This window comes from Oryx dammah, unplaced genomic scaffold (genome assembly GCF_014754425.2).
Source record: "Oryx dammah isolate SB20612 unplaced genomic scaffold, SCBI_Odam_1.1 HiC_scaffold_11232, whole genome shotgun sequence".
NCBI classification, from domain to species: Eukaryota; Metazoa; Chordata; class Mammalia; order Artiodactyla; family Bovidae; genus Oryx; species Oryx dammah.
The window spans coordinates 2,780,470-2,806,674 of NW_024080625.1; the positions used below are offsets into that span (position 1 = coordinate 2,780,470).

Genomic DNA, 26,205 nt, shown 5'->3' on the forward strand with positions numbered 1-26,205 from the left:
GCGGGCAGTTCCACGCTTCCCTCCGAGGAACTGGGAGGACAACCAGCGTGGACACAGGTTAGTTCAGGGCCAGCATTTTGCTGATGTTTTGTCACCTTGCCTGACCTCAAACACCAGGTGAGAGGGCTGGCCAAGGCAGTGTCCCATACGATTCCACTTTCCATCCCACTATGTAACACCTCCATAAGTCAAGGTATGTTCAACACAAGGCAATGAAAGACTTAATTCCATGAACAGGAAAAAAGCATGCAGTAAGGATTAACGTGAGGAATTTATCTGATAAAAGAGTTCTTGACTTTAGAAAGAGAAAATGGAAAGCACCAACTATTCCGCATCAGCAATAAAATGGTCTTTGGGGATTCAGGCAGCAAAGCAGAAAGAGCTCAGACCACGCAGCAAAGCAGTTACCTAGAGTGATGGGCCTGGTGCACACAGCTCAGCAGCTTTCCTGGTGGGTTGCCCTCTGGTTCCGTCTCTCTGTCTGTAAAAGAATGAAAGGTTATCTAAGTTCTCATCCAGGTTTAATTTTCTAAGTTTTTCAGTTAAAAATTATAAACCTTGCTAACTGTATCATTGTTAAGATGTTTTTCTACTCTTTAAGGGACGCCACAGGGAGTATTTCCCAACATTGATGAGGGAATGAAATGACTATGAGATTGTACTTGTCTCATTAAAGCAACAACTCATAATGTGTTTTTTCAAAAGACACCTGTACTCTGTCGCTCTTTCAATCACTCGTACTCCACTCACTTTCCCTTTGTGACCTTTATTCCTCCGGAAGCAGTTTTAGAGCTGCTTCTTATAAGAACCTTTTTTAAAGGAGAAAAATATTCTTGGATAAATTTGACTAAAGCATGACAAAATTGGGCTTCCCTCGTGGCTTAGTGATAAAAGAATCTGCCAGCCAGTGCAGGAGACAGGGTTAGATCCTTGGGTGGGGAAGATCCCTTGGACAATGGCAACCAAATCCAGTATTCTTGCCTGGGAAATCCCATGGACAGAGGAGACTGCTGGGCTACAGCCCATGGGGTTGTTAAAAAGTCAGACATGACTTAGCGAATGAAACAGCAATAACAATTGACAAAATCAGTTTTTAAATATAGTGTTGAGCAGTGGTCTCCATCACCTTTGCGTATGATCATATTAGCCTCCCAGTGCATCTTATTTTCTTTTTCATTCCCAGGTCATAGTTACGCCAGACCCCAGGCTCCTCCCACCAAGCTTAGCTCCGCCCATTGCACATGCACGTCACAGCACACTTTGCTCCCACACTCCGACGTCTTTATCCCGACTGTAGGACAAAGTCTAAAGATTTGACTCAGCCCTGGAATCCATTCTCACTGGTTCATGTCTGTCTGAGCACCCCAGCTACCATTACTCCCTTACACAACCCCTGGTCCTATTTCTGGGAAGACTCCCAGTTCCAGGCACATCCCAGACCCTTCCCACTTTGCTCATTTTCCTTACTGACTTGGGCCATCTTCCCTCTTTTTTTTTTTTTTTTCTGGCATTTGCATCCTATCAGTTTTTCAAAACCCAGTGGAGATCCCTTTTTCTCTATGGAGCTTTCCCAGAACTCTACATCCTGGAGAGCACTATCCTTACCTTGTATATAGTCCACTGCGTGGCGCAGCAAGAGAAATTAGCTCAATAGTCTCGAAAGTATTCCTCATGGGGCCATGATTTCCTTAGTAGGGCTGAGTCCACTTTTAGTCAGCACTTAAAAGCTTACAGGCCCCCTAAGCATGGTTGGGTGAGAGAGGACTCTAAGTACAAAGGTAGTCTCCTGACTAGTCTCAACAGAACAGGACTACGAGGCCCAAGGGTGAGCCAACTTCCAGTGAGATGAAGAACCCCAAGAAGGGCCAGAGGCACCTTCTCTCACCAGGTGCAATCTTCTGAGTCCTGAAATCAGTGTCCTTCTATTTTTTACCACCGTCTCCTTCCCTCTCTCTCCTAATCTTTTGGAGTAATTAGAAGGGGATGGGTAAAAGTTGAATTCTCTAAGACCTGAGTTTTTTCTCCTGAGCCTAAGGCAATTAAACCTAATTTTTGCCCCAGTGGGTCAAAGTAAACCTTTGACCCAGGTGTGAGCAAGGTCTCTGCAAGGAGGGGTTTGATGGAGGCCTGATAACCACAACATTCAGAAGGTGATTTGCTCAGGGTGATACTGAAAGTGATAACATAATTCATTCACATTGTTTTTGGTTTTGTTTTTTTGCCACACCACAGCATGCAGGATCTTAGTTCCCTGACCAGGGATTGAACCTAGGCCCTTGGTAGCAAAAGCAGGGAGTCCTAACCACTGGACCACCAGGGAAGTTCTCTAACTCATTCACATTGATTGAACTCTTATCCTGTGGCAGGCCTTCTTGTTTGTACCTTTCGTTCATGCATTTAATTCTTACAACAGTTGTCTAAGTTGGACATTATTCTCTCCCTTTTACAATGAGAAAAACTTTCATGTCCAAAGGTGAGCTGCCTTTCCCCAAGTCACACAGCTGCTGCTGCTGCAAGTCGTTTTAGTTGTGTCGGACTCTGTGCGACCCCATAGACGGAAGCCCATCAGGCTCCCCTGTCCCTGGGATTCTCCAGGCAAGAACACTGGAGTGGGTTGCCATTTCCTTCTCCAATGCATGAAAGTGAAAAGTGAAAGTGAAGTCGCTCAGTCGTCTCTGGCTCTTCTCGACCCCATGGACTGCAGCCTTCCAGGCTCCTCCATCCATGGGATTTTCCAGGCAAGAGTACTGGAATGGGGTGCCATTGCCTTCTCCAGAGTCACACAGCTAGTGAGTGGCAAAGTTGTTTTCATTTAGGGGAAGAACCTTAGCTTAACTTTGCTGTTGTCGCTAAGTCGCTTCAGTTGTGTCCGACTGTGTGACCCCATAGACGGCAGCCCACCAGGCTCCCCCATCCCTGGGATTCTCCAGGCAAGAACACTGGAGTGGGTTGCCATTTACCATAAAACCAGAGGAGAGAAACTCACGTGTCTGCAGGAAGCAGAGTCCTCAACACATCCCAGGCTTCTCGAATGGTACCTCTGGGATCTCAGAGCCTCTCATTACCTGAAATAAGAAAATGGCAAAAGTTTAATTATTCATTTTCCATCACCCTTAATGAGGGGATTAACTGCCATGTGAAACAAAAGGAAATAGCCTGACCTTCCGGCTGTCAGGAAGTGATAATTAACTAAAACCTCTAGTCAATGGAAACAGACAAATGAGTGTTTTACTGATCTTGATGCAAATGAGCTGTCAGGGTCACTAATTGAAGTCACATAATAGAGCAATGACAATGAAAAAAATAAACACATGCCCAAAATAGACATTTTCTGAAGTACAGTTTGTTTACAGACGCTCTTCAGGAGTTTCCAAAACTCCATTGACTCACTTTATGTCTTAGGGTTCTGAATATTTTGAAAGGATAGGGTTTGCAGGGCCCTAGTTTGCTGGGAGGGCAGCGGAGGGGAGGCTGTGTGCATGGGCAGGGAGGGGAGTTGGAGTTGTCAACTAAAATAATCAACAATAAGAATAGAAAAGAGTTTTATTTGAACCAAACTAGCCCAGAAGTCAGCTTCCCAGATTGCTCTGGAAAAACTGCTCCAGAAAAGCAAGGTTTCCCACACAGTTTTTCATCTTGTCAGAACAAAGAACATTAAACAAGTCAGGGTTACATTTTTTTCACGGTTTTTTTTTTTTTTTTTTTTAAAGAACAGACCAGCATGTACACAATGAGTCAGTATGGCCTTGGCTCCTGGGAAGGCAGTCTTATCAGGGAAAGAAGACCAGAACCGCATCCCAGGATGGAGGGCATTAGGCCTTAATTTCTAACATGGACATTCTTTACCTTTGGTCAATGTGCCCTTTTCCTTAATAATTAAAGTTCATGTGCAGTGAACATTTGATAGGCTACAAACAAGCTATTTTGGTTAGCCTCAAGTTTAAATTAAATCATGGGTAAGGCAGAATGACTTCCCCAAACCTCAACATGTGAACATTTCTCAGAGTCTGTTTAGCCTCAGATTTGAGGAACATCAAGTAAGTGGAGACTAATTTGGAGACCTGTTCATCTCAGCCTCAGGATCAACTGGTTGGTTTTTCATTACTTGGTTGATTGGTTTGACCAAAAGTTACTGCAGGAATGATTCACAGAACCATTCTGCTGCACAGCATGTAAACACAGCTTTCTAATCTAGACTTTAGCTATTAAAATGGTCATAAATAGCTGCAAATTACTACTGTTGCGTAACTGGTGACTTCATCATGGCTCTGGCCAAGCAGATGGAGCCGCATTCCAGGCAGTGCTGCAGGGCCTGGCTGGTCCTCAGCTTGTGACGAGTGCAGCCTGGCAGATGTGACACGGATGACAACATGGCATCCTCCTTATTCCAGAGTAATACAATTTTCCAAAAGGCTATCGAGCCTTCAAAGCCTCACACACGCTGCATGATGTATAAGTATATAACTGCCCCAAATATGGCAAAACGAGTCGCTATTAATAACCCTAAGAGTCATGGGGATTTGGGCAGTCCAGTACCTCTGCCAAAAGTTAAGAATGTTTGCTCAGTGTTTTGATTTTTTTTTTTTTTAAACTCTGTTCTTGATTTGCTTCAGTACATTTCCTATTTAGCTACTCCACTGAGTGTATGTCACACTTTATCTGTGACCTTACTAGGACATACCAACGCATACAGGACGGGAATGGAAGCCTTTTAAAGCTATTGGGGCTTTCAAAATCGTGTCTAGCAAACATTTTCCATTTCTCTCTACCATAGCGACTATCACCTTTGCCATATATGTGGAAATTACTAAAGGGCCAGGGAAGAAACTCCCTAAGTTACTTACATTGATTATAATATTGTACCATTAACTATTTCTTGAACATTTATTCTCACCAGACAGTATTTCTATACATTGCTAAGCTTCGCCTCAACCTTCCAAAGTGGGTGTTATTCCTACTTCACAAACCAAGACTCAGACATTGAGTAACTGCCCTGAGCTGATATGCAAGTGACTCTCAGGGCTGGGATACAAACTCAAAGCTCCCTGACTTGAGCCATATGAAACTGTCAGCGGTCCATGATTTCTGACCATCAGTGGCGATTTTATGGTTTAGCCCATTACGTGTTGGTTCTGAAACGAAATCTAGAATCTCCTTCTGACATCACCGCTCATTTGATTGGAATTTTTTCAATGCAGAATTGGGGGGAGAAGGAGAGGAAATGATCTATTTTCTTTCCACTGATTATTATTATTATGACAGTAAAGACATGTGAAACTGCACCAAAAAAAAAAAAAAAAGGCAAAACATGTCAAAAGCTCTCTGTTCTACTCACATTGTCTGATACATTCTATCTGAAAATCTCCACATGGAAATATGCTCATCTTTTGGCAAGAGCAATTAACGTTTCTTGGGAATTACCAGAAAGTCAATAGCATAGTGGCTTAGATAGGAGCTATTGTCTATAACAAATTATTTCTCTGAGTTTCTTTAGAAATAATTCATAATAAACTCTTCTTTTTAATTCAGTTTTCTCCAATGATAAAGAAAAGGAAATATTATGGCAACCAATAATAATTATTGCATTTAATACAAGATAGCTGCTGCTGCTGCTAAACTGTGTCAGTCATGTCCGACTCTGTGCATCCCCATGGACTGCAGCCTACCAGGCTCCTCTGTCCATGGGATTTCCCAGGCAAGAGTACTACTGAATAGTAAATTGTTAAATGTATCATAATTGGGATGTTTAGTGTTACATATTTGGGTCAAAAGAGAAGTAATTAAAAAAAAAGGTTAATGAGCCTTAGAGTGAGATTTCAGTCAGAGGAAGAATCTCATTTTACTGAAGGGGAAACCGAGGCAGAAGAAAACCAAATTAAATAGCAGAACCATTCAACTCATTGGCAACCCCTTAGTGACTAGCACTCAGTCCTCTTCTCAGCTGGTGCGTCCCCTCCCTAGAATCACAGTCTGGCTCTATGTCATATTGTTTATTGTACTCTACACTTCTTTTCCCTGAAGATATCTGGACCAAATAATGAGATGCACCCATCAACTTAGTACAGTACAATGAACTCAATATCCTGCGTGATTACATTCTAAGATGGGATCAACAAGATTCTTATTGAAACAAGATGATCAAATAACTTTAAAAGTGAATTCCTATAGATCTACTACTAGACTTCAAAGTCTGATTGGCCTTTCTCATGGTCAGAAAAAGTTTCCTTTCTATCTGACCCTTTCCAGACTCTCTGTTTACCTCTCATATGGGAGGCATCTGATTTCAGATACTCAAGGATTTAACATGACTCAAGGTTTTGACTCAATATTATGAGTAGAAATATGACACATCACAAAGTTTATAATAGCTTTACCATATTACTTGTGAACCAAATGACACAACCAAATGGGAGAAGTACCCACAATGAAAGAACTCCTACTATTTTTCTAATATAATGATAAACATATAGAGAAAGAAAAGGAAAATAAGTGTATTAACTGATGGATGAATGATTCAGCTTCTATATTAACAATGACTGAGTCTGTAAAAACTGGCATGTTTACAAAATAAATCATATTACTGAACCAGAAAAGACAGGCGCATAATATGCAAGCGAACCAAACACGCTCACAAAATAATTTTCATTTATTTCCATGTATGATTTTCTTGAGTGTTCTGAATATCACTCTAGCCTTTAATGACATGCAAAAGGGAAATAAAATGTTAATGATTGCTAGGAAAAAACAGTCCTTTATGCACGAAAATAACTTGCCTTAAAGAGTATTTATGAATAGCACTGGATTCAAGAGTTTCTATTAATAATCCTTCATTGGCCATAGGTCAAGTCTGTGAGAATGGCCCCTTTTCCAAGGAAGGAGTGGAAAGTTGCACAGTGTAGCCCTTCCTTCGCAGCCGCTAGGTTATGTGTTGACACTTGCATTGATGAACGTATGCTGAATGTCCTCATTGGAAATTCAGCTTTATGACTGGCAGGCAATGGACGTGACCTTGCGGATTTATGAACCGATGTTGGGAGTGTACAGATGGGACAGGAGGTTGTGCTGGCTCAGAAAATCCTTTCAAATACCTATATTGGCCTCATTAATCATGACCTTGTGACTATGACTGGGACACCTCTAAATCTTCTTTTCCTGGGCTAAGTAAACGCTGCTTTCCTGTCTTTCTCATCCTCTTCAAACCATTCTAGCAAAGTTCACATGGAAGTCCAGAAAGAGTAGCAAAAGGGGAAAGGAAAGTTTCTGAGAATGTCAGTTCTGACATTCTAAAATTTAAGAGAGGTGGAGAAAGAGTATTTGTTCAATTTATGTATATGATAAGTATCCATCCAAGTGAATGCTATAGGGGTCAGCCTTCATAAAGTACATTCAGATACTAAGGTGCCAAGTATGCAAAGATGGTGAGGACATAATCCTTTCCTATTCTCAGGCACTTAAAATTTGATAGAAGAGTTTCGTATGTGTGCGTGTGTGTGTGTTGTAGGGGAATAGAAAAATGTTTCTGCATAATGATAAGCAGCTCTTTTAGGCAGAGAGCATGGTCAGCTACTGAGATAAAAGAACTTGCTCTGGGAAGATTCCAAAATATATTCTAACTGATGCCTGAAATGGTATTGGGAATTATTATTCCTTGGTGTCTAATGCTGCACTCTCACAGCAGTGCTTTTTAAAGATATTGCTGGAGAAGCCAGACAATTTGATATGGGAGAGTTTTTCAGATCATGTTCTCTCCTCACAGGAAAGAGAACGACTGCATCAAAGCAGGGTGCCGGTCGGGAAGGGAAACCCATCAGTCAAGAGGCTGTTGGTTGCCAGGAATCTAATCTCACGTGAATTAACTCAAATTAAAAAGAGGAGTTACCTATAAAGATAAAACTGGCAATCTTATGGACATCCAGAGGCAGCAAGCAAAGTCCAGGTGGATGTCATAGCAACCTAAGCTGGGAACTAGAATGTCAGTGGGTCTCTGATTCTCTCTTTTTTTCACTCTTTCGACTCTTTTCCTTGTTGGTTTTTTTTTTTTTTTTTTTTAGCATATCTAATGCCTTCCCTCTAAAGAGTTGGCTTCCTCTGATTCTTTATAATTTGGCTTTCAAGTAACTTTGGTTGTATTTGACTTTGGCATGCACTGGTGCCAACCTCAGTCCAAACTGGATGTGAGCTCTGAGCAGGAGCCCACAGCCACTGATGGCCATGTCTGTAATTCGGTTCAGATTTTGAGAGAGCGGCTGTCCGTGAGGCTGCTCCTGGTCTATTCAGATTGAGGGCGAGATGGACATGGGGTGGAGTCAGAGCCATTTAGGCCTGTCCTTTACAGCAGAGACTGAACAGCAGGAATTCTCAGAGGTAGGAACTGGGGAGAAGGCACACGTGTCTGGCAGAGTGTCAACCACTACTCCAAATCAAATGCTTCCTTCTCACAGCGTGGCAGGGGGCAAGCCTCACCTGGAGAGGAGAGGAACCCTGTCTGCTATGACACAAAGCTGAGTAGGACAGCATTTGGGGCATGGATAATAATGTGATTTCTGAGTCTGCATCCTTTTCTCCCTCGACTACAAATTTAACAGAAAGTAACTGCTGTTTCAGTGGTGGTGCTGCCATCTCTGTGAATGGGGCCAAGAGAATCTTTGGGTAAACTGAGGAGACACAGCTAGATAAGTAAGCAAGTAGGTGTTAGCTGCTCAGTCTTGTCTGACTCGTTGCGATCCCAGGGGCTGTGGCCCGCCAGGCTCCTCTGTCCATAGAATTCTCCAGGCAAGAATACTGGAGTGGACTGCCATGCCCTTCTCCAGGGGATCTTCTCTACCTAGGGATCGAAACCAGGTCTCCTGCATTGCAGGCAGATTCTTCACTGTCTGAGCCACCAAGGAAGCCCCATGCAGCTATAAACTGAGGTACTTTTTATTAATTCATTCAGTTAATGTTAGTAAGTACCTATTCTATCTTGTGCTAGAAGAGCAGGAGAGCCCTATATACTCCAGAAGTTTATTTTATTAATGGCTCTTTGGGGTATTTGTTGACTTTCCACTGAATACAATCTAGGTATCACCAGTGAGATGTTCCCAAAATACTCTTGGGATTTTTATATCTAAAAATTTCTAAAGGCAAAATACTAATACAGATATATAATCAATGCTCACTACGGGTTCTTAAAACTAAGTTCAGTCCAGTGCCTGGAAAGGAAAACTAAACAGAAAGACTAAAATAAACATAATATAATCTGCCTCACTTTCCCTTTCTCGCTTCTGCGTGGCTTTAATGTGAGCTTTTAACTGGGAGGACACTTATTATGTTTGCTACAGGCAGATGTTTATGTGTGTTCTGAGTTTTAAAAATCTAGATAAGGAGCTATAAAAAGAAGGAAGAGGGTGTTCATTTAAGAAGTTGTCCTTAAATTGTATACTTTGAGGGGTGTATTTTCCATAGCCATACTTTTCTTTATAGACATATGAGTATCTTAGGTATTCCTTGTTGATACAATAGTCAGAAACCTGACCCAGGCATCAGGGGACTTGGGTTCAGTGTAAGGTGTGTTAATCTAAAGGAGTCTCTTTCCTTCCATGATCCTGTTTTTTTGTCTTTTTGGCTTATCTATCAAGTTAGTGGGGGTGCCCCAATGACTTAATGGGAAAGAATTATCTATCAAGTTAGTGGGGGTGCCCCAATGACTTAATGGGAAAGAATTATCTATCAAGTTAGTGGGGGCGCCCCAATGACTTAATGGGAAAGAATCTGCTTGCAATAGAGGAGATGCAGGAGACTTGGGTTCAATCCTTGGGTCAGGAAAATCCCCTGGAGGAGGACATGGCAATCCACTCCAATATTCTTGCCTGAAAAATCACGTGGACCGAGGAGCCTGGCAAGTTACAAAAGAAGTCAAAAGAAGAAGGGGTGGCAGAGGATGAGCTGGTTAGATAGCACCACCGACTCAATGGACAGGAATTTAAGCAAACTCTGAAAGATAGTGGAAGATAGGGGAGCCTGACAGGCTTCAGTCTATAAGGCTGCAGAGTCTGACTCAACTTAGTGACTGAAAAGTGAAAGTGAAAGCTGCTCAGTGGTGTCCGACTCTTTGTGACCCTATGGAACTGTACAGTCCATGGAATTCTCCAGGCCAGAGTACTGGAGTGGGTAGCCTTTCCCTTCTCCATGGGATCCTCCCAACCCAGGGATTTAGTGAGTGAACAACACAATCAAGTTATTAGCAGTATCAACTGAGAGGTAAATGTTAACACTCTCTGAAAACTGGAGAACACCTTCAGTAAGTATTTGAATTTGACTGAGTAAACTCAGAACTTTACTGAAAAATCAATATTATTGCCCGACCTTGACACTAAAGTCGTCTTACCCAAACTTAAAATCTATTTTTGGTGATTGTATAATCAAAATTCCATCTCAAATATACTTAAACTAACATACTTAACTCATAGTGGCTGCATTGCAAGTCTATTTTCAGAAAAAAAAAATGCTGGAAGGAACAAAAAACATTGAAAAGGGTAAGTGCATGGATATTTATAAATTCCTATTAACTGTGCAAAACAATAATTTTAATTTTTTTGGAGAGTAAAAATCTATGTACAACTAAAATGCAAAACAAGAACAGAAAAGGCAGGAAGGTTAAACAGCTTGGAAGGTTTAAGGATATAAAAATATCAGAGGGTGGTAAAAATAATAATTTTTATAATTTTGTAATAAACCTATGTTTTGTAATCTCTAGGATAACTATTATCAGCATAAGAAACCAATGTATTATTTATAAGTTATTAGAATAAAAAAATTCAATAATTTAACATTTTAAATAATCTAAAAAAGGCAAAAAAGAGGGACAAAAGCATAAAACAAGGAAAAAAGGAATATGAAAGAGAAGAGCTTAATAGAAAATGAAAAATAAGATAATATCTAGAAACCTAATTATGCCAGCAACTACACTGAATGTAACTGAACTAAATTTGAAGTAAAAGACTATGGTTTTCAGATTAGGTTTAAAAAAACCCAACTGTATGCTTTAAATATATTAACAAAGAAATGTTTAATGTAAAAGGAAAGATAAATATATCATGCAACACTAACAACAATGAAAATAATTATGTGAATCTACCAGTATAAGGCAATGTGAACTTTAAAGTAAGAAATATTATCAGAGATAAAGAGAGGTCAGTCCAATAGGAAGATATTACAGCCCTAAGTTTCTGTACACCCAATAGCATTGTTTCAAAATAAATCAAACCAAAATGGACAGAATGAAAAGGAAAAATGTTCAAATCAACAATAATAATGGGCAGCATTAGCATAACTTTCTCAACAGCTGATAGAATAAGCTAAAAATAAAAAATCAGTAAGGATATAGAAGATAATAACAGTATAATTCACAACCCGATTTAATTGCTTTGCACATAAAATTACACCTACTAATGACCGTTTCATATTCATTTCAAGTATACCTGGAACATTTATTAAAACCAGTGTATTATAATATCAGTTCAGTTCACTTCAGTCACTCAGTTGTGTCCTATTCTTTGCGACCCCATGAACCGCAGCACGCCAGGCCTCCCTGTCCATCACCAAGTCTCGGAGTCCACCCCATGTCCATTGAGTCGGTGATGCCATCCAACCATCTCATCCTCTGTTGTCCCCTTCTCCTGCGCTCAATCTCTCCCGGCATCAGGGTCTTTTCAAATGAGTCAGCTCTTGGCATCAGGTGGCCAAAGTTTTGGAGTTTCAGCTTCAGCATCAGTCCTTCCAATGAATAATAGTCTCAGCAATTTCAAAATGTTGAAATACTTAAGAATATCTTCTCTTACCACCTTGAATTGAACTAGAGATTAATAATGGAAACAGAAAAAAACTCAACTTATTTACGTATTAATCTCAAGAAACTAGAAAAAGAGTAGCAGTCAAACCTAAGGAAATAAATGATAGAGATAAAAACCAAATCAAGGAAATAATAATCCAACATATATAATACAGAACATCAACAAACTCAAAAATTGGTTTTGAAAAGATTAGCAAACTTAATAAAACCAAGACTGATCAAGAAAAGTAAAAAAAAAAAAACAAAATCAGCAACAACAGCAATGAAAGGGAGCTATCACTATAGATGGCACAATAAAAACATGCTAAAAATAGCTTTATTCAGAAAAACTTGACAATTTAGGTGATATAGACAAATTTGTTAAAAAACACAACTTACCAAGGCTGAGAGGAAAAAGAAATAGAATATATGACTAGTTCTGTGTATGTTTTAAAATGTGAACCCATTATTTAAAAGCCTTTTCCCAAAGAAAAATCTAGGCCCAGAGAGCTTCTCAATGAATTTTGTGAAAATTTAAGGAAAAATAACCCTTATATAATTTAAACAGAAGCAAAACTTCTCAGACTTTAAAAAAAAAAAAAGCATAAACTTGATTTAAAAACTCTGATAGGCATTCTGAGAAAACTGCAAACCCACCTTTCTCATAAACATTGCTGAAAAATTCTTAACAAAATATTAGGAAATATAGTAAGCTGAGTGCTGTTTAGTCTAGGTTTGCAAGTAGGTTTGACATTTAAAAATCATAAACTTAGTTAACCACATTCACAAAGAGAGTAAAATCACATGATCATCTTGAATGCAGAAAAAGTTTTTGATAAATTAATTCAACATTCACTTGTGATAAAAATTTTTAGCCAACCAAAAACAGAACCTCCTTAATGTGATAAACAATATCTACAAATGACCCACAGCAAACATCATTCTCACTGGTAGAATACTGAAATCTTCTCCTTAATACTAGGACTGGGTTAAGCATGCCCACATTGTAACTGGGCTTCCCTGGTGGTGCAGTGGTAAAGAGTCAGCCTGCCCTTGCAGGAGATGAGAATTCAATCCCTGGGTCAGCAAGATCCCCTGGAGGAGGAAATGGGCAATCCACTCCAGTATTCTTGCCTGGAGAATCCCATGGACAGAGAAGCCCGGCAGGCTGCAGTCCATGGGGTCACAAAAAATCAGACACAATTTAGCAACTTAGCAAAACAAAACAACAAATAACGTTATAACTAGAGGTCTAGCCAGAGCAAAAGGCAAGTGAAAGTGAAAGTCACACAGTCATGTCTGATTCTTTGCGATCCTTTGGACTATACAGTCCATAGAATTCTCCAGGCCAGAACACTGGAGCGAGTAGCCTTTCCCTTCTCCAGGGGATCTTCCCAACCCAGGGATTGAAACGCGGTCTCCCACATTGCAGGCAGATTCTTTACCAGCTGAGCCACAAGGGAAGCCCACAAAAGGGAAGGGGAAGAAAGAAAAGTCATGGAGATTGAAAAGGAAGAAATGAAACTGTCATTTTTAGACAATAATATCATGTACATAGAAAATTTCTAAAGAATTTATAGATAAATTCTTAGAGTTAATAAGAGAATATAAGAAGGACACTGGATATAAAATCAACATACAAAAATTAGTTGCTGTAGAATGAATGTTTGTGTTCCCTCCAAAATTCGTATTTTAAAATCCTAACTTCAACGATGAAAGTATTCGGAGATGGAGTCTTCGGGCTCTGACCCCATGAATGGGATTAGTGCCCCTACAAAAGTGTCCAGAGGAATCCCTGACCCTTTCTACCACGTCAGAACACAGAAAAAAAGCCACTGTGTATGTATGAAGAAGATAGCCCTCACCAGACACCAAATCTGCCAGTACCTTGATCTTGGACTTCTCAGCTTCTAGAATGGTGAGATATAAATTTATGTTATAAATTTATAGCTCAGTGGGTAAAGAATCTGCCTGCAATGCGGGAGACCCTGGTTCAGTTCCTGGGTCGGGAAGATCCACTGGAGAAGGGATAGACTACCCACGCCAGTGTTCTTGAGCTTCCCTGGTGGGCTCAGCTGGTGAAGAATCCACCTGCAATTCGGGAGACCTAGGTTAGATCCCTGGGTTGGGAGGATCCCCTGGAGAAGGGAACGGCTACCCACTCAGGTATTCTAGCCTGGAGAATTTCATGGGCTGTATAATCCATGAGGTCACAAAGAATTGGACACAATTGAGTGACTTTCACTTTCATAAGCCACCCAGTTTATGGTCTTTTATTTAGCAAGCTGAGCTTCGACATAAGCCATATTTACTTGTATATACTGGCAATAAACAAATAGAAAATAAAACATTTATAATAGTATCCCAAAACTCAAACACTTAGAAATAAATCTAATTGAAGATGTACAGGACTAACAATTACAAAATTTTATTGAGAAAAAATAAAGAAATGCTAAATGAGTGGACTTGTGATGGATTGGATCACTCAGTATTACAAAGATATAAGTTTTTCTTCAGAGTATTACATACTTCCATGCAATCTCAACCAAAATCCAAGATATAGGCTTATTTTTCCCCCCAGCAATGTACAAATCAATACAAATCAATTCTAAAATTCATATGGAAATGCAAAGGCCAAGAAAAGCCAAGCTTTTCTTGAAGAACAAATATGAGGGGCTCACACTATAGCAGGAACTATTATTATAAAGCCATGGATAATCAGAACTGTGTGATACTAGTATAAGAACAGATCACTGTCCAATAGAACAGATCCGTACATATATGATCACATGATTTATGACAAAATGACCATGAGATTCAGCAGGGAAAAGGGTCTTTTCAGTAAATCATGCTGGGTCAGTTGGATATCCATACGGAAAAAAAGTGTTTATTGACTTCTACTTCACATTACACACAAGAATCAATTCCAGATGTGTCTTAGTCCTTTTGGGTTGCTATAACAAAAATACCATAAAAATTGGCCTCTGGTGAGGGTCTGCTTCCTCATTCATGAATAATATCTTGTTGCTATGACCCCCCTGGCAGAAAAGGGTCTCTCCTGAGTTTAATCTCATTCAGGAGGGCTTTGCCCTTATGAACTAATCATCTCTGCAATGTCCCACCTCTAATACCACTACCTTGGGGATTAAGATTTCAACATATGAATTCAGGGCAGAATACAGATATTCAGACCACAGCAATATTGGGTTGGAGAGACAAATTGAAAGATAAAGCAATACCCTTTTAGATGGAAACATTTTCATAACCTTAGACTAGGCAATACTTTTTAAAATAGAAAAAAAATTATGATTGAGTCACAGAGCAGAATATTATATAGCTGTGAGATTAATTGATGCCTACATTCAAAAATATAGATGAAATTCTCAAGCACAGAGTTGAGCAATAAGAGCCAGACAAGAAGAGTATATATTTCATGTGTATAATGTATCATCTATTTCTGCTTTATTGACTATGCCAAAGCCTTGGACTGTGTGGATCACAATAAACTGTGGAAAATTCTGAAAGAGATGGGAATACCAGACCACCTGATCTGCCTCTTGAGAAACCTATATGCAGGTCAGGAAGCAACAGTTAGAACTGGACATGGAACAACAGACTGGTTCCAAATAGGAAAAGGAGTATGTCAAAGCTGTATATTGTCACCCTGCTTATTTAAGTTATATGCAGAGTACATCATGAGAAACGCTGGGTTGGAAGAAGCACAAGCTGGAATCAAGATTGCCGGGAGAAATATCAATAACCTCAGATATGCAGATGACACCACCCTTATGGCAGAGAGTGAAGAGGAACTAAAAAGCCTCTTGAGGAAAGAGAAAGACGAGAGTGAAAAAGTTGACTTAAAGCTCAACATTCAGAAAACGAAGATCATGGCATCTGGTCCCATCACTTCATGGGAAATAGATGGGGAAACAGTGGCTAACTTTATTTTTGGGGACTCCAAAATCACTGCAGATGGTGATTGCAGCCATGAAATTAAAAGACGCTTACTCCTTGGAAGGAAAGTTATGACCAACCTAGACAGCATATTGAAAAGCAGAGACATTACTTTGCCAACAAAACTAGTCAAGGCTATGGTTTTTCCTGTGGTCATGTATGGATGTGAGAGTTGGACTGTGAAGAAAGCTGAGTGCCGAAGAATTGATGCTTTTGAACTGTGGTGTTGGAGAAGACTCTTAAGAGTCCCTTGGACAGCAAGGAGATCCAACCAGTCCATTCTAAAGGAGATCAGCCCTGGGTGTTCATTGGAAGGACTGATGCTAAAGCTGAAACTCCAATACTTTGGCCACCTCATGCGAAGAGTTGACTCATTGAAAAAGACCCTGATGCTGGGAGGGATTTGGGGTAGAAGGGGAAGGGGACGACAAAGGATGAGATGGCTGGATGGCATCACCGACTCAACGGACATGAGTTTGAGTGAACTCCGGGAGTTGGTGATGGACAGGGAGGCCTGGTGTGCTGCGATTCATGGGGTTGCAGAGTCGGACACAACTGAGCGACTGAACTGAACTGAATTTATCATAATAGGCAGAACAAATCCAGAAGTCAATGAGAGTGGTCGTCACCGGGTAGTTAGTGACTAGAAGGAAACATGGAACCTGGTGGGTGCTGGTAAATGTTCTGTTCTTTGATTTGGGGGACTTTGCCCCTGTTTTGTTAATTCTCTTCTCTCTGCGCTACATGATTCTTACCTCAAACTGTCTTTGTTGGAACTTTTTTTCTTCAAAATTGTTGGACAGACCTCAGTTTCTGCTTGTGTAGTTATTCAGTTTACTTTCAATATACACGATGTTTCATTATGTTTTATTGAGGTTCTGCAAAATGCCTGCTTCTCAGGATTGTTTCTGGAGACTGATTTTTTTTTTCTTCCAGGTAGTTCTGTAGTTTTCTGAGAACCCTTTCTGATAAGAGTTCTGTGTTCTCTGTCCCTCTGCCTCTCCCTCTGCACGATCGCCACTCTGCCTTCTTTACGATGTTCTGCTTTTGCTGCTCTGTTATTATTATACTGTTGAAGAAAGAGGAAGAGATCCTCTTGAATAGAAAGTGTAATTTTCTGATTGGGGCAGCATCATGATGCCGCTGTACTTCTTATGTAATTGAAGATTTCACTGATTAATGGCTTTAATAGCCTGTCCAGGATGACAGTGTTGTCCTGTCCAGCCAACCTGAATATGTGGTCTTGAGACATACCTCTCTTATGGCAAGAGGTTTGTCATGCTATAATCATTTGGTATCACTCAACATTAAACTCATCAAACTACTCTTCTCTATTATTTCACACTCAGCAAATTTGTTTGTGATTATAAACTTGGCTTCCCAAAGCTTTCTAACAGGCAGAGTTCTGATCCACTTGATGTTTGCTTTAAATTCGTAGATAGGTATTCTTTTGGCTTATGTTATAAGCCATTCTCCACAGGTCAAATTAACTCTGGGGCATTAAGAATATCAAGCTTGAATCTAACATCTTGGGGTATGTTGATCCTATCAAGTAGTCTATCTGGAGAAGCCACTATTCAGCTTTCCTCCTAGACACACCCTGTTGTTGTTCAGTCGTTAAGTTGTTTCCAACTCTGCAACCCCATGAACTCCAGCACACCAGGCTTCCCTGTGCTTTCCCATCTCCCTGAGTTTGCTCAAACTCATGTTCATTGAGTCAGATGCCATTCAAGCCAATTCATCCTCTGACAAGCAAACAAAGATATATGATATCCATCAGATCAATGTTATTCTGCTTATGAAAATAGTATTAAGGTCCTCAGTGCCTTCCCAGAAAAGGGGATTTAGGAAAGAGGAATTCAGATGTCCATAAATTCTAATAAATATCATTGAATAAGTGAAAAATTCCACTTTGAGATAAATGTGGACAGCTGCCACACTAGCTTGTTTTTCCATCATCTAGCTGTTTCTCCAAAGGAGGAAATGTCAGTGAGCAGACTCATCCTCCAGCAACTTGTTCAGATTTGCACATCACCTCTCCTACACAAACCTTCCTTGTTCTCCTACCGTGCATTTCTATCACAATGCAGGAGGCAAGCAGCAGCACATCAAAACTGCTCTCTGGAGAGAGTGATGATTATTTTTTTTTTAATTTTGTTTTTCCCTATAGTTCAGAACCCCTCTGGGGACTCTCCAGTGTGTCACTGACATTGCCAGTCATCTCTCCTAACTAAAGGTCTTCACCCAGGATGCTCTCCGTAACCTGCCAGCTTCAAGTCCCCCGGGGCTTTGGGCGGCCCAGGCATGCAGACTGGTGGCTCGTTCCCATCTGCAGCAGCTGAGAGTTCCGTGGAGAATAAGGCAGGGCTGAGCCAACAGCAGGTTCTCCAAAGGAGGACCAAATGAGGACCTGCTGTGCTCCGATACAGCCTGGCTCAGGGGAGCCACATAATTAGTACAAACATCACTGTGGTGGGATACCTCTCCAGCTCTGTTTATTTTGTACATAAACCTAGCTTCGGTTCCACTAGGTTCAACAAACATTTGTTAAACATCTGTGCTGTGTCAGATCACATCTAAGGCACAAGGGCAACAAGGATGAAGAACACACGAATAGGACACACTCTAATACCCTTTTACAGCTTTAGAGCTCCCAAAGCACTTTTCACATGTCTCATCTCCATCAACCTTGTGAAATCAAATAGAGTATACATGGGTACTACATTTCCATTTCACAATTGGGAGGGTTGAGAATCTGAAAGACTGGGTGAGTTCCCTAAGATCACACAGTTAATAAATGTTTTAAGTTCTGGGACCAGAACCCAGGGATTCGAGTCTTTATTCAATGCTCAATTTCACCATATTGCTCCCCCACCCCTTTTTACACGTGGTCATTTGGCATACAGTTAGAGGATGTTTCAGACTGTTTACATGTGCCAGGAAAGAGACACTACTTTTTTAGCTTTTAATTCTCCATTATGAATGCCGTGGATAAAATAAGCCAGAAGGATTCATATTGTTGTTGTTTAGTCACTAAATTGTGTTCGACTCTTGCGACCCCATGGACTGTAGCCCGCCTGGCTCTTCTGTCCATGGGATTTCCCAGGCAAGAATACTGGAGTGGGTTACCATTTCCTTCTCCAAGGATTCATACTATCATTGCTTAATTCTGAGAGATCATTTTCATCCCTGACCACTCAAATGATTTCTTCTAAATTATGTTTGTGTGTGCATCCAATTCAGTCTATTGAATCAGCTACTTAGTCAACCAAGAAATGACTGACTTAAAATTAGAAGAAATGAGTAAGACCTAAAATTCTGCTTGTACTGGAATTTTCAATGCCCAAAGTACATATTTTCTGTTGCAAATATTTTAGCTCTTGGTTATAACCAATTTGAAATTGAATTATATATTGTCTTATATCCTATAATTATTCTAATAACACTACACATTCCTAGAGGAGAGCAACCATATCATGGGTCTGGGAATGTGGCCAGAACTAACAATATTGCTGAATGGAATTTAAATTATGGCTGACCATTCTACTCCCTAACAGGAAGTATCAGAGCTAATGGTTGAGCATGAGATCAGAGTGGGACAAACTTGGGTGAGAGATCTGGTTTGAAGTAATCTTGGGCAAGTTATATAAACCAGCTAAGCTCTAAAGCCCTCCTTAGAAGATGGGGATGTTAATTGTCATCTTGTAGGATCTTTGTAAGAATTTGTAATGAGAATTTGTAACGAGAATTTGTAAGAGTTTGTAATGAGAATTTGTAAGAATTTGTAATGAGAAGCCTGGTAGACACTGAGAATAAATGTTTGGTCTTATTATCAAGCCCGCTTCCTTGGATCTTTCCAGAGGTCCTTCTGTCTTCCTCCACTTAAATGCAATTTTTTTTTTCCACTAAAAGGTCAGAGTTCCAGAGCCAATTATTACTCATGGAGCATCCACCACAGAGGGCCTTGTATTTGCTGAAAATAATTGAATAAGTATTTGCTGGTTATATAATAGAGTGTTTATTATATTCTCTCATTTTACTCTATTTTGTGTAAATGTTGACTAGCAAATAATGATTGCTTCCAATCAGATAGTTCCTTGAATAATCATATATCACCTTTACAAAGGTATGATAAATTAATTACTGCTACAGGAAATCATGTTTTTTAAAAGATATAAAATTGGATTCTGAACACTTCATGTAGTTCTCTAAACTGAGTTTGTTAAAAATTATCCATATTTTTCAGAGATAAAATTAGCCCCAATTTTGAGAAATATAATAGCATTTAAGAATTCAATTAGATGATCCCTTCAGGCTAATAATAAGCAAATGAAAACTAGAGCACCTACCATTTATGACCAAAATCATAAAAGGAATCATAATGCTAGATGCATGGCTTTAAGACTCAGTTTTATAAAGCAAGTTTTCATCTGCTTATTTCATTACTAAGGCTGAGAATTCAGAGTATTAAAAAAAAGAAAAAAAGGTCTGTTTATTTCTCTTGTTACATAATTATGACAAAGAGAAAATCATCCTTTTGCAACATTTTCAGGTTCCCCACAACAATGAATTTATTCTTTCAGCAGAAATAAAGTTACCGGTAAGATTATAAATGGGTTTCCCAGGTGGCACTAGTGGTAAAAAAAATGCCTGCCAATGCAGAAGAATTGCAAACGTGGGAATGGGGATGACTGGCCAATAAGAAATACGTAAGTGACTACATGTGGCTAATCCTAAGGTGACCTGTGAGCTACAGTAGCTCATATGCACTGCTAAAACTCTCAGAGTAACAGACAGCACCCAGCACTTAGCAGATGCCCAGGAAATACCTGCCAGATAAATGACAGCTGTGCTAAGAGGGGACAGCAATTACAGCACCTCAAATCAGGGGAAATCAGAGTCACTTCCTGCCTGAGAAGTTAGAAGAGTGTTTGCTCTCTGAAACTGAATTGTTAGTCGCTCAGTCGTGTCCAACGCTTTGCGACCCCATAGACTGCAGCCCGCCAGGCTCCTCTGTCTATGGGATTCCCCAGGCAAGAATACTGGAGTGGGTTGCCATTTCTTCCTCCGGTGGATCTTCCCAACCCAAGGATTGAACCTAGGTGTCCTGCATTACAGGCACATTCTTTACTGTCTGAGCCACCAGAGAAACTAGAGTTGCTGAATATTAAGTTGGAGTCACAAAGAAGAAATACTAATGCACATGACTTAATCATCAATAACTTGAAACAATGATAAGTTCTCACTGTAATTTTTCTTATCCCAAAAGCATTGCAGAGAAATAGAAAATGCAGATAAGAGCTGAAAAATTTAAAACCACTGTTATAAGTATATATTCTTTCAGATGATCTTCTATACATACAGATATTCATATACATGTGTATTTTCTTTTGTAAAAATTGGAAGAATACTTTTTGGTAATTTTTTGTTATGTCACAAGAGATATTTCTCTGTTACATTATTTTTAATGACAATATAGCACAATGCTGGATGGATGCACAATCACTTATTCACCCACATCCCTGTTGGACATTAAGGATGCATCTTTTTTTTTTTTCTTTGAGAAATGATGCTGCCCCTTTGTGATCGAATACTTAATAAATTAAAGTGATATCTTGACTATAGGCAACTTGCTCTCAGTTACTTTTCCTGAAACAGCAATAAGACTGACATCACTGGGGAAAAAGAGGAGTTTGTGTCTACCCACTGCAGTGATAACTGACCCAGAGGAAGGAACTAAACCCAGATGGGCTCTAACCGGTTAGTACCTCGGTTTTAATCATCTGTCTTCCTGGGTCCTGGGCAACAGCAGATCAGAAAATCAGATTCATGTTTTGAAGTTAAAAGGAACTTAAGAAATCATTAATTGTCATATCCTTAATTGATTCTTAGGTTTTATGGAGAGATGAAAGCATTTTCGCCCAGGACTAGAACTTAGATCTTCTCAACTCAGAACCCGCTGGTTTTCTGTAATCACACAGGGACTTGACACTTTTATAACTGAAGACTCTGAATAAGTAGAACTTTGGGTCTCAAGCTTGACAATAGCAGGAGCAGATGGCCCATGTTTAAGCTCAAGTGCCTGAAAACCATCTATGTACAACTTTCAAAGGGATGATCCCAACTGGTTCTACAACCTTTAGCTAGAACACCTCATCCAAACTTGAAAACAGTATGCTAAGTGAAAGAAGCCAGACACAAAGGCCACATCTTGTATGATTCCATTTATGCTAAATGTTCAGAATAGGCAAACCCATGGTGACAGAAAGTAAATTAGTGGTTGCCAAGGGCTGGCAGGAGGGAAATGGGAGTGACTGCTTACTGGGTCCAGGGCTTCCTTTCAGGAGTAATGGAATTATTCTAGAATTAGACAGTGTTAAACATACAACAGTATATTTTCGAATGGTTAAAATGATGAATTTTGCTTATGCAAATTTTATCTCAACTAAATTAAAAGCAACATCAACAACAACAAAAATTCTATCCAGTCCATGTCAGTGAAGACAGGAGACAGAAAGAACAGATGGGGGTAGAGGGTGGACTGGTGGTTCAGTGGTTGGGACTCTGTGCTTTCACTGCAAGGGGCATGGGTTTGATCCCTGGTTGGGGAAATAAGATCCTGGATGCTTTGCAACCTGTCCCCACTTCAGCTCCCACCCCCCAAAATAAAGGGAGGAGCAAATGGGTAAGTGATGATTGATTAAATAGTTGCTCCACTGTGGGCTCTCCCTGGGGAGGGCATGTGGGTACTTGCTGCATGTTCCATCCCCATTCCCTGCCCCATTTCTAGCTTAGGGAGATTCCAAAGAACCCAGCCACAAGGTAACCCATGCCACCTGGAGTTCAGAGCACAGGGGTTGGAGCTGGAATCTGCATACAGCCAGAAGCAGAGTACTGGGTTCAAGATCTGGTTCAATCACAAATCTTGGAGAATTTACAAAAACCAACTGGAGCAGGCCAAAAGGTTGTGGAGCAGAGTGCACTTGCAGAGCTGGTGGGCACTCTTTTGTGTTTTCTGTGACCTAAGCTCCAGTCACATTGCAAAATCCCTACCAAGAGGGCTGTCCCTAGAGTGTGCTTTCAGCAGAAAGCTTCCACCTGCAACAATCAGGCCCCTGCAGAGCAAGATACTCTTGTGAGTTGTCCCTGAAAACCACTCAAAAGTCCTCTCAGGTTAAAAAGAGGTAACTTTATTATTATTATTTTAATTTTTAGGCCACACCAGGCAGCATATGGGACCTTAGTTCCCTGACCAGCGATCAAACCCACACCCCCTGGATTGCAAGACAGAGTCTTAACCACGTTATCACCAGGGAAGTAAAAAAAGAGGCAACTTTAGGTTAGTGTCCCAACTATACCTGATCACAGGATGTGTGCTGAAATTAAATGAGATACAGAATGTGAAAGCCCCTCACAGCGTATAAAGTTCTATTACAGTGTTCATGATTAGTAAAAATGACTCCAAATTATCAAATTAGCCCTATAACAATTTTTTGTCTCCTAGCTCTAATTCCATAAGTCTTTGATTACAACCTGAGAAATTCCAGAAATCACAGGGCTAGAAGACCCCTGAGATTTCATTTACTCAAATCCCTGCCCCCAGGCAACCCGAGCCAAAGGACCACACAGGCTAGATTCAGAATCCCATCAAATGTCAACCCACTTTCTCCTATCCTAGAGTCATTACTGGTCAAAACACACACACACAAAAACAAAAAAACTGATAGATTGTGCCATGTAGAAAAGACCAGAGAAATATCTATCCGTCCTATTTTAAACTCCTGAGAAGGCAACTCAACCATCTGTCTTGGCAACCCATTCTAAGCTGGAACCACCCTGTCAAAAATGTCTCTTTTGGTTTAATCTAAATCCTTCAAATGGAGACTCAAGCTAATTTTGTCCCATTCCATTTTCAAATAATTTGGAACACAGTTGTTTACCATCTGAATTATAGGATTATACAATATCACAGGGGTTTGGTGAGCAGTAAATGAAATAAACATGTAAAACACAGAGGTCATATCTGACACATAGTAATAGCTCAGTACCTATTTGTTTATTACCATCATATATACTAGGATTCTTGTTTCAAGTGACATGAAACGCAACTCAAAATAATTGAGGAAGAATAAGAAAGGAAAAAGAAAAAGGGATGTGGGTAGAGAATGTAATTAGAAGGGAAATAAAATTGTGCAGTGGCCTTCAGGCACTACTGGATCCAGGACTCAAATAATGTTCACAGGGCTCCTCTTTCCCTCTCTTTACAAGCATTTGAAATATAGACAGCAGGAGGGCAATGAGTACATTCACGCTGCCTAAGAATCTGCCTAAGAAACTGCCTCATTCACCAGTTAATTTATCAAAAATTCCTTCAAAGACAAGTAAGTGGCAAGCACAGTTCTAGAAGCTAAGAACAGAGCAGTGTTCAAGATAAAACATTTCACCCTTGTGGAATATAACTTCTAGTGGAAAGGGTGGATCTGGTAGAAGAAGGGATTCCAGAAAGATAAAACATCAGCCACAAAGTAAGGTCCCACCTTACACCACCGTTAAGCTCAACTGTTGGCTTTCTCTCACCAAGTCAAGTAAACCAAAACTTTGCAAAACTCTCTTCCTCTTGGTAAATGTGCAGAATCCCCCAAATCAGGTCTTCAAATGGGTAAATAAATTTGCCTGGGGATTTTGAGCACATTTAGTTTATTTAGGCTGTGTAATCTTTGCACAAAGTTTCTAAGATGTGCCTGCAGCCCTAATAACATAACATTCTGCTTCCATTTTCAAAAGCTACTTTTCTTTTTAAACCATTTTTGTTTGAAATACAGGTCTTTCTCCCATCTTCATTTTTTTTCCTTTGAATAGGATGTTATTTGGTAAAATACTGCAAAAGCCTGGTCATCTATTAGTCGTTTAAAAAGTGTTCCTCTGGGTAATTTTAATCTATTTCTCTGTGCTAATCATTCTAACTGTAAAAATGAAGCCCTGTACACTGGTTTTTTTTTTTTTTTTTTGAGAACCCAAAGAAACGTGGCCTAAACTTTAAAAAATCTCAACCTCTGCCTTTCCCCTGGGAACTTGCAGTAAGAAATGTTTCCTGAAGCATTTCAAACTGTATTATGATAAACCTCAATTTTTCAGAAAACCAAAACTAATCTGAATCAAGCTGCTCTCACCTGAAAAACCTCAATTAACCAGTGCTATTTCAGATTTATTCCACAAACAGCCTAGCTAAATTAACGATGCACACAATTCTATCTACATTTGGCGCTGGCCTAACAGATCTGTGCCATCACATGAATCCATTCATTGACAATGTAGAGACCAACGCGCACTAAAGTCAAGGTGGCTCAAGTGTGTATGTAGCGGGGCCGAGGAGTTGGTCGTCTACGTCATCGCTTCTATTTTTCAAGTACTATTACAAGTTATGTGCCCTGCCCCCAACTGTTTTTCTCAATTTAGTGCGTTTCAATGTCCCTGTCCCTTCTGCTTTGATTAGTATCTCTTGTCAGGGCAGTAATTTAGTTCTTTAAATCCGGATATAATGTATAAATGGGTCATTTGGCTCAGTCAAATCCCATCATTAAAACTGATCTCCGAATTAAACAAAAATGGATTTTTAATCGAAAAGCTCATCAGCTCCACCCCCTGTCTTCTCACTTTGCCCGGCCTTGTCCACCCGGTCTCGCACCTTTCCTAGCTTGCTTCTTGGGAAAGGATGAAGAACCTCGGCAGACACCCCTTCCGGAATCAGTCTCTGTCCCGCGCGAACACATTTTGAAAAAAACAAAAAAACAAAAAAACCACGCCTGGCTTTGGGATTTTTTTGCTTTTAAGCGTAATACTCTTATCTTTGCCTTCCAGGCGGAAGGTCGGATCCAACCCTTCTTTCCTGCGCTTCTCCTTCGCGAATGGGGCACGAACCCTGATGCTTCCTCCCGAGTTAGGAAAGGGACCGAACTTCCCCAGGAGGTGCGCAGCGTCTTCGCGGCGCTTTCGCGGTTCCTTCCCCCAGTAGCAGATCCTGTTGCACTGGAGGGAACGTGCCCGATTTTTCTGTATACCCCCCGCCCCCCTTATGAGGGCGGAGACCGAAGCCGGCTTGGCTTCGGTGTTTGTTTTGCAAACCTGTAAAACCCACAGTACTTAGCGCTGTGCGAGCCCCCTGGGCCTTCGCCCAAAGAAAGGTAGCGATAAGAGGTCAAGGAGCTCAGCGGACTCGATGGGAGAAAGACGCGCCTCGCGCGGTCGCGACACGTGGGTCTTCAAGGCTGTGACCTCTAGCTCCCGGGCTGGGCGTGTCCCTTAACCTCCCGCGACCCCACCAGCCCGCGGGTCGGGGCTGGGCTCGCCGACGCGAATGGCAGCCGTGCGCGAGAGCGTCCTCACCCCTAGGTACGCGAGCCCGGCCTCCGGTGTGGGTCCCCCGCCCCGCCGCGCGGCCGCTC

At 40.6% G+C, this 26,205-nt stretch overlaps 1 protein-coding gene across 8 annotated transcripts in view; it reads right to left on the bottom strand.

Moving 5' to 3' along the window:
• The window catches only part of LOC120861332 (PC-esterase domain-containing protein 1B), a 201,306-nt gene that overhangs the window by 166,413 nt on the left and 8,688 nt on the right, over positions 1 to 26,205 (bottom strand). For 7 of the 8 annotated variants that reach the window (XR_005720523.1, XR_005720522.1, XM_040236977.1 and 4 more), the window contains exons 2-3: positions 2,987 to 3,065; positions 409 to 481 (exon numbers count right to left, since the gene is read on the bottom strand). The gene's annotated coding sequence lies outside the window, so the exon portion shown is untranslated. Of the gene's footprint in view, positions 1 to 408; positions 482 to 2,986; positions 3,066 to 26,146; positions 26,202 to 26,205 lie in introns of those variants that run through there. The other variant, XM_040236976.1, reaches the window with a different exon arrangement.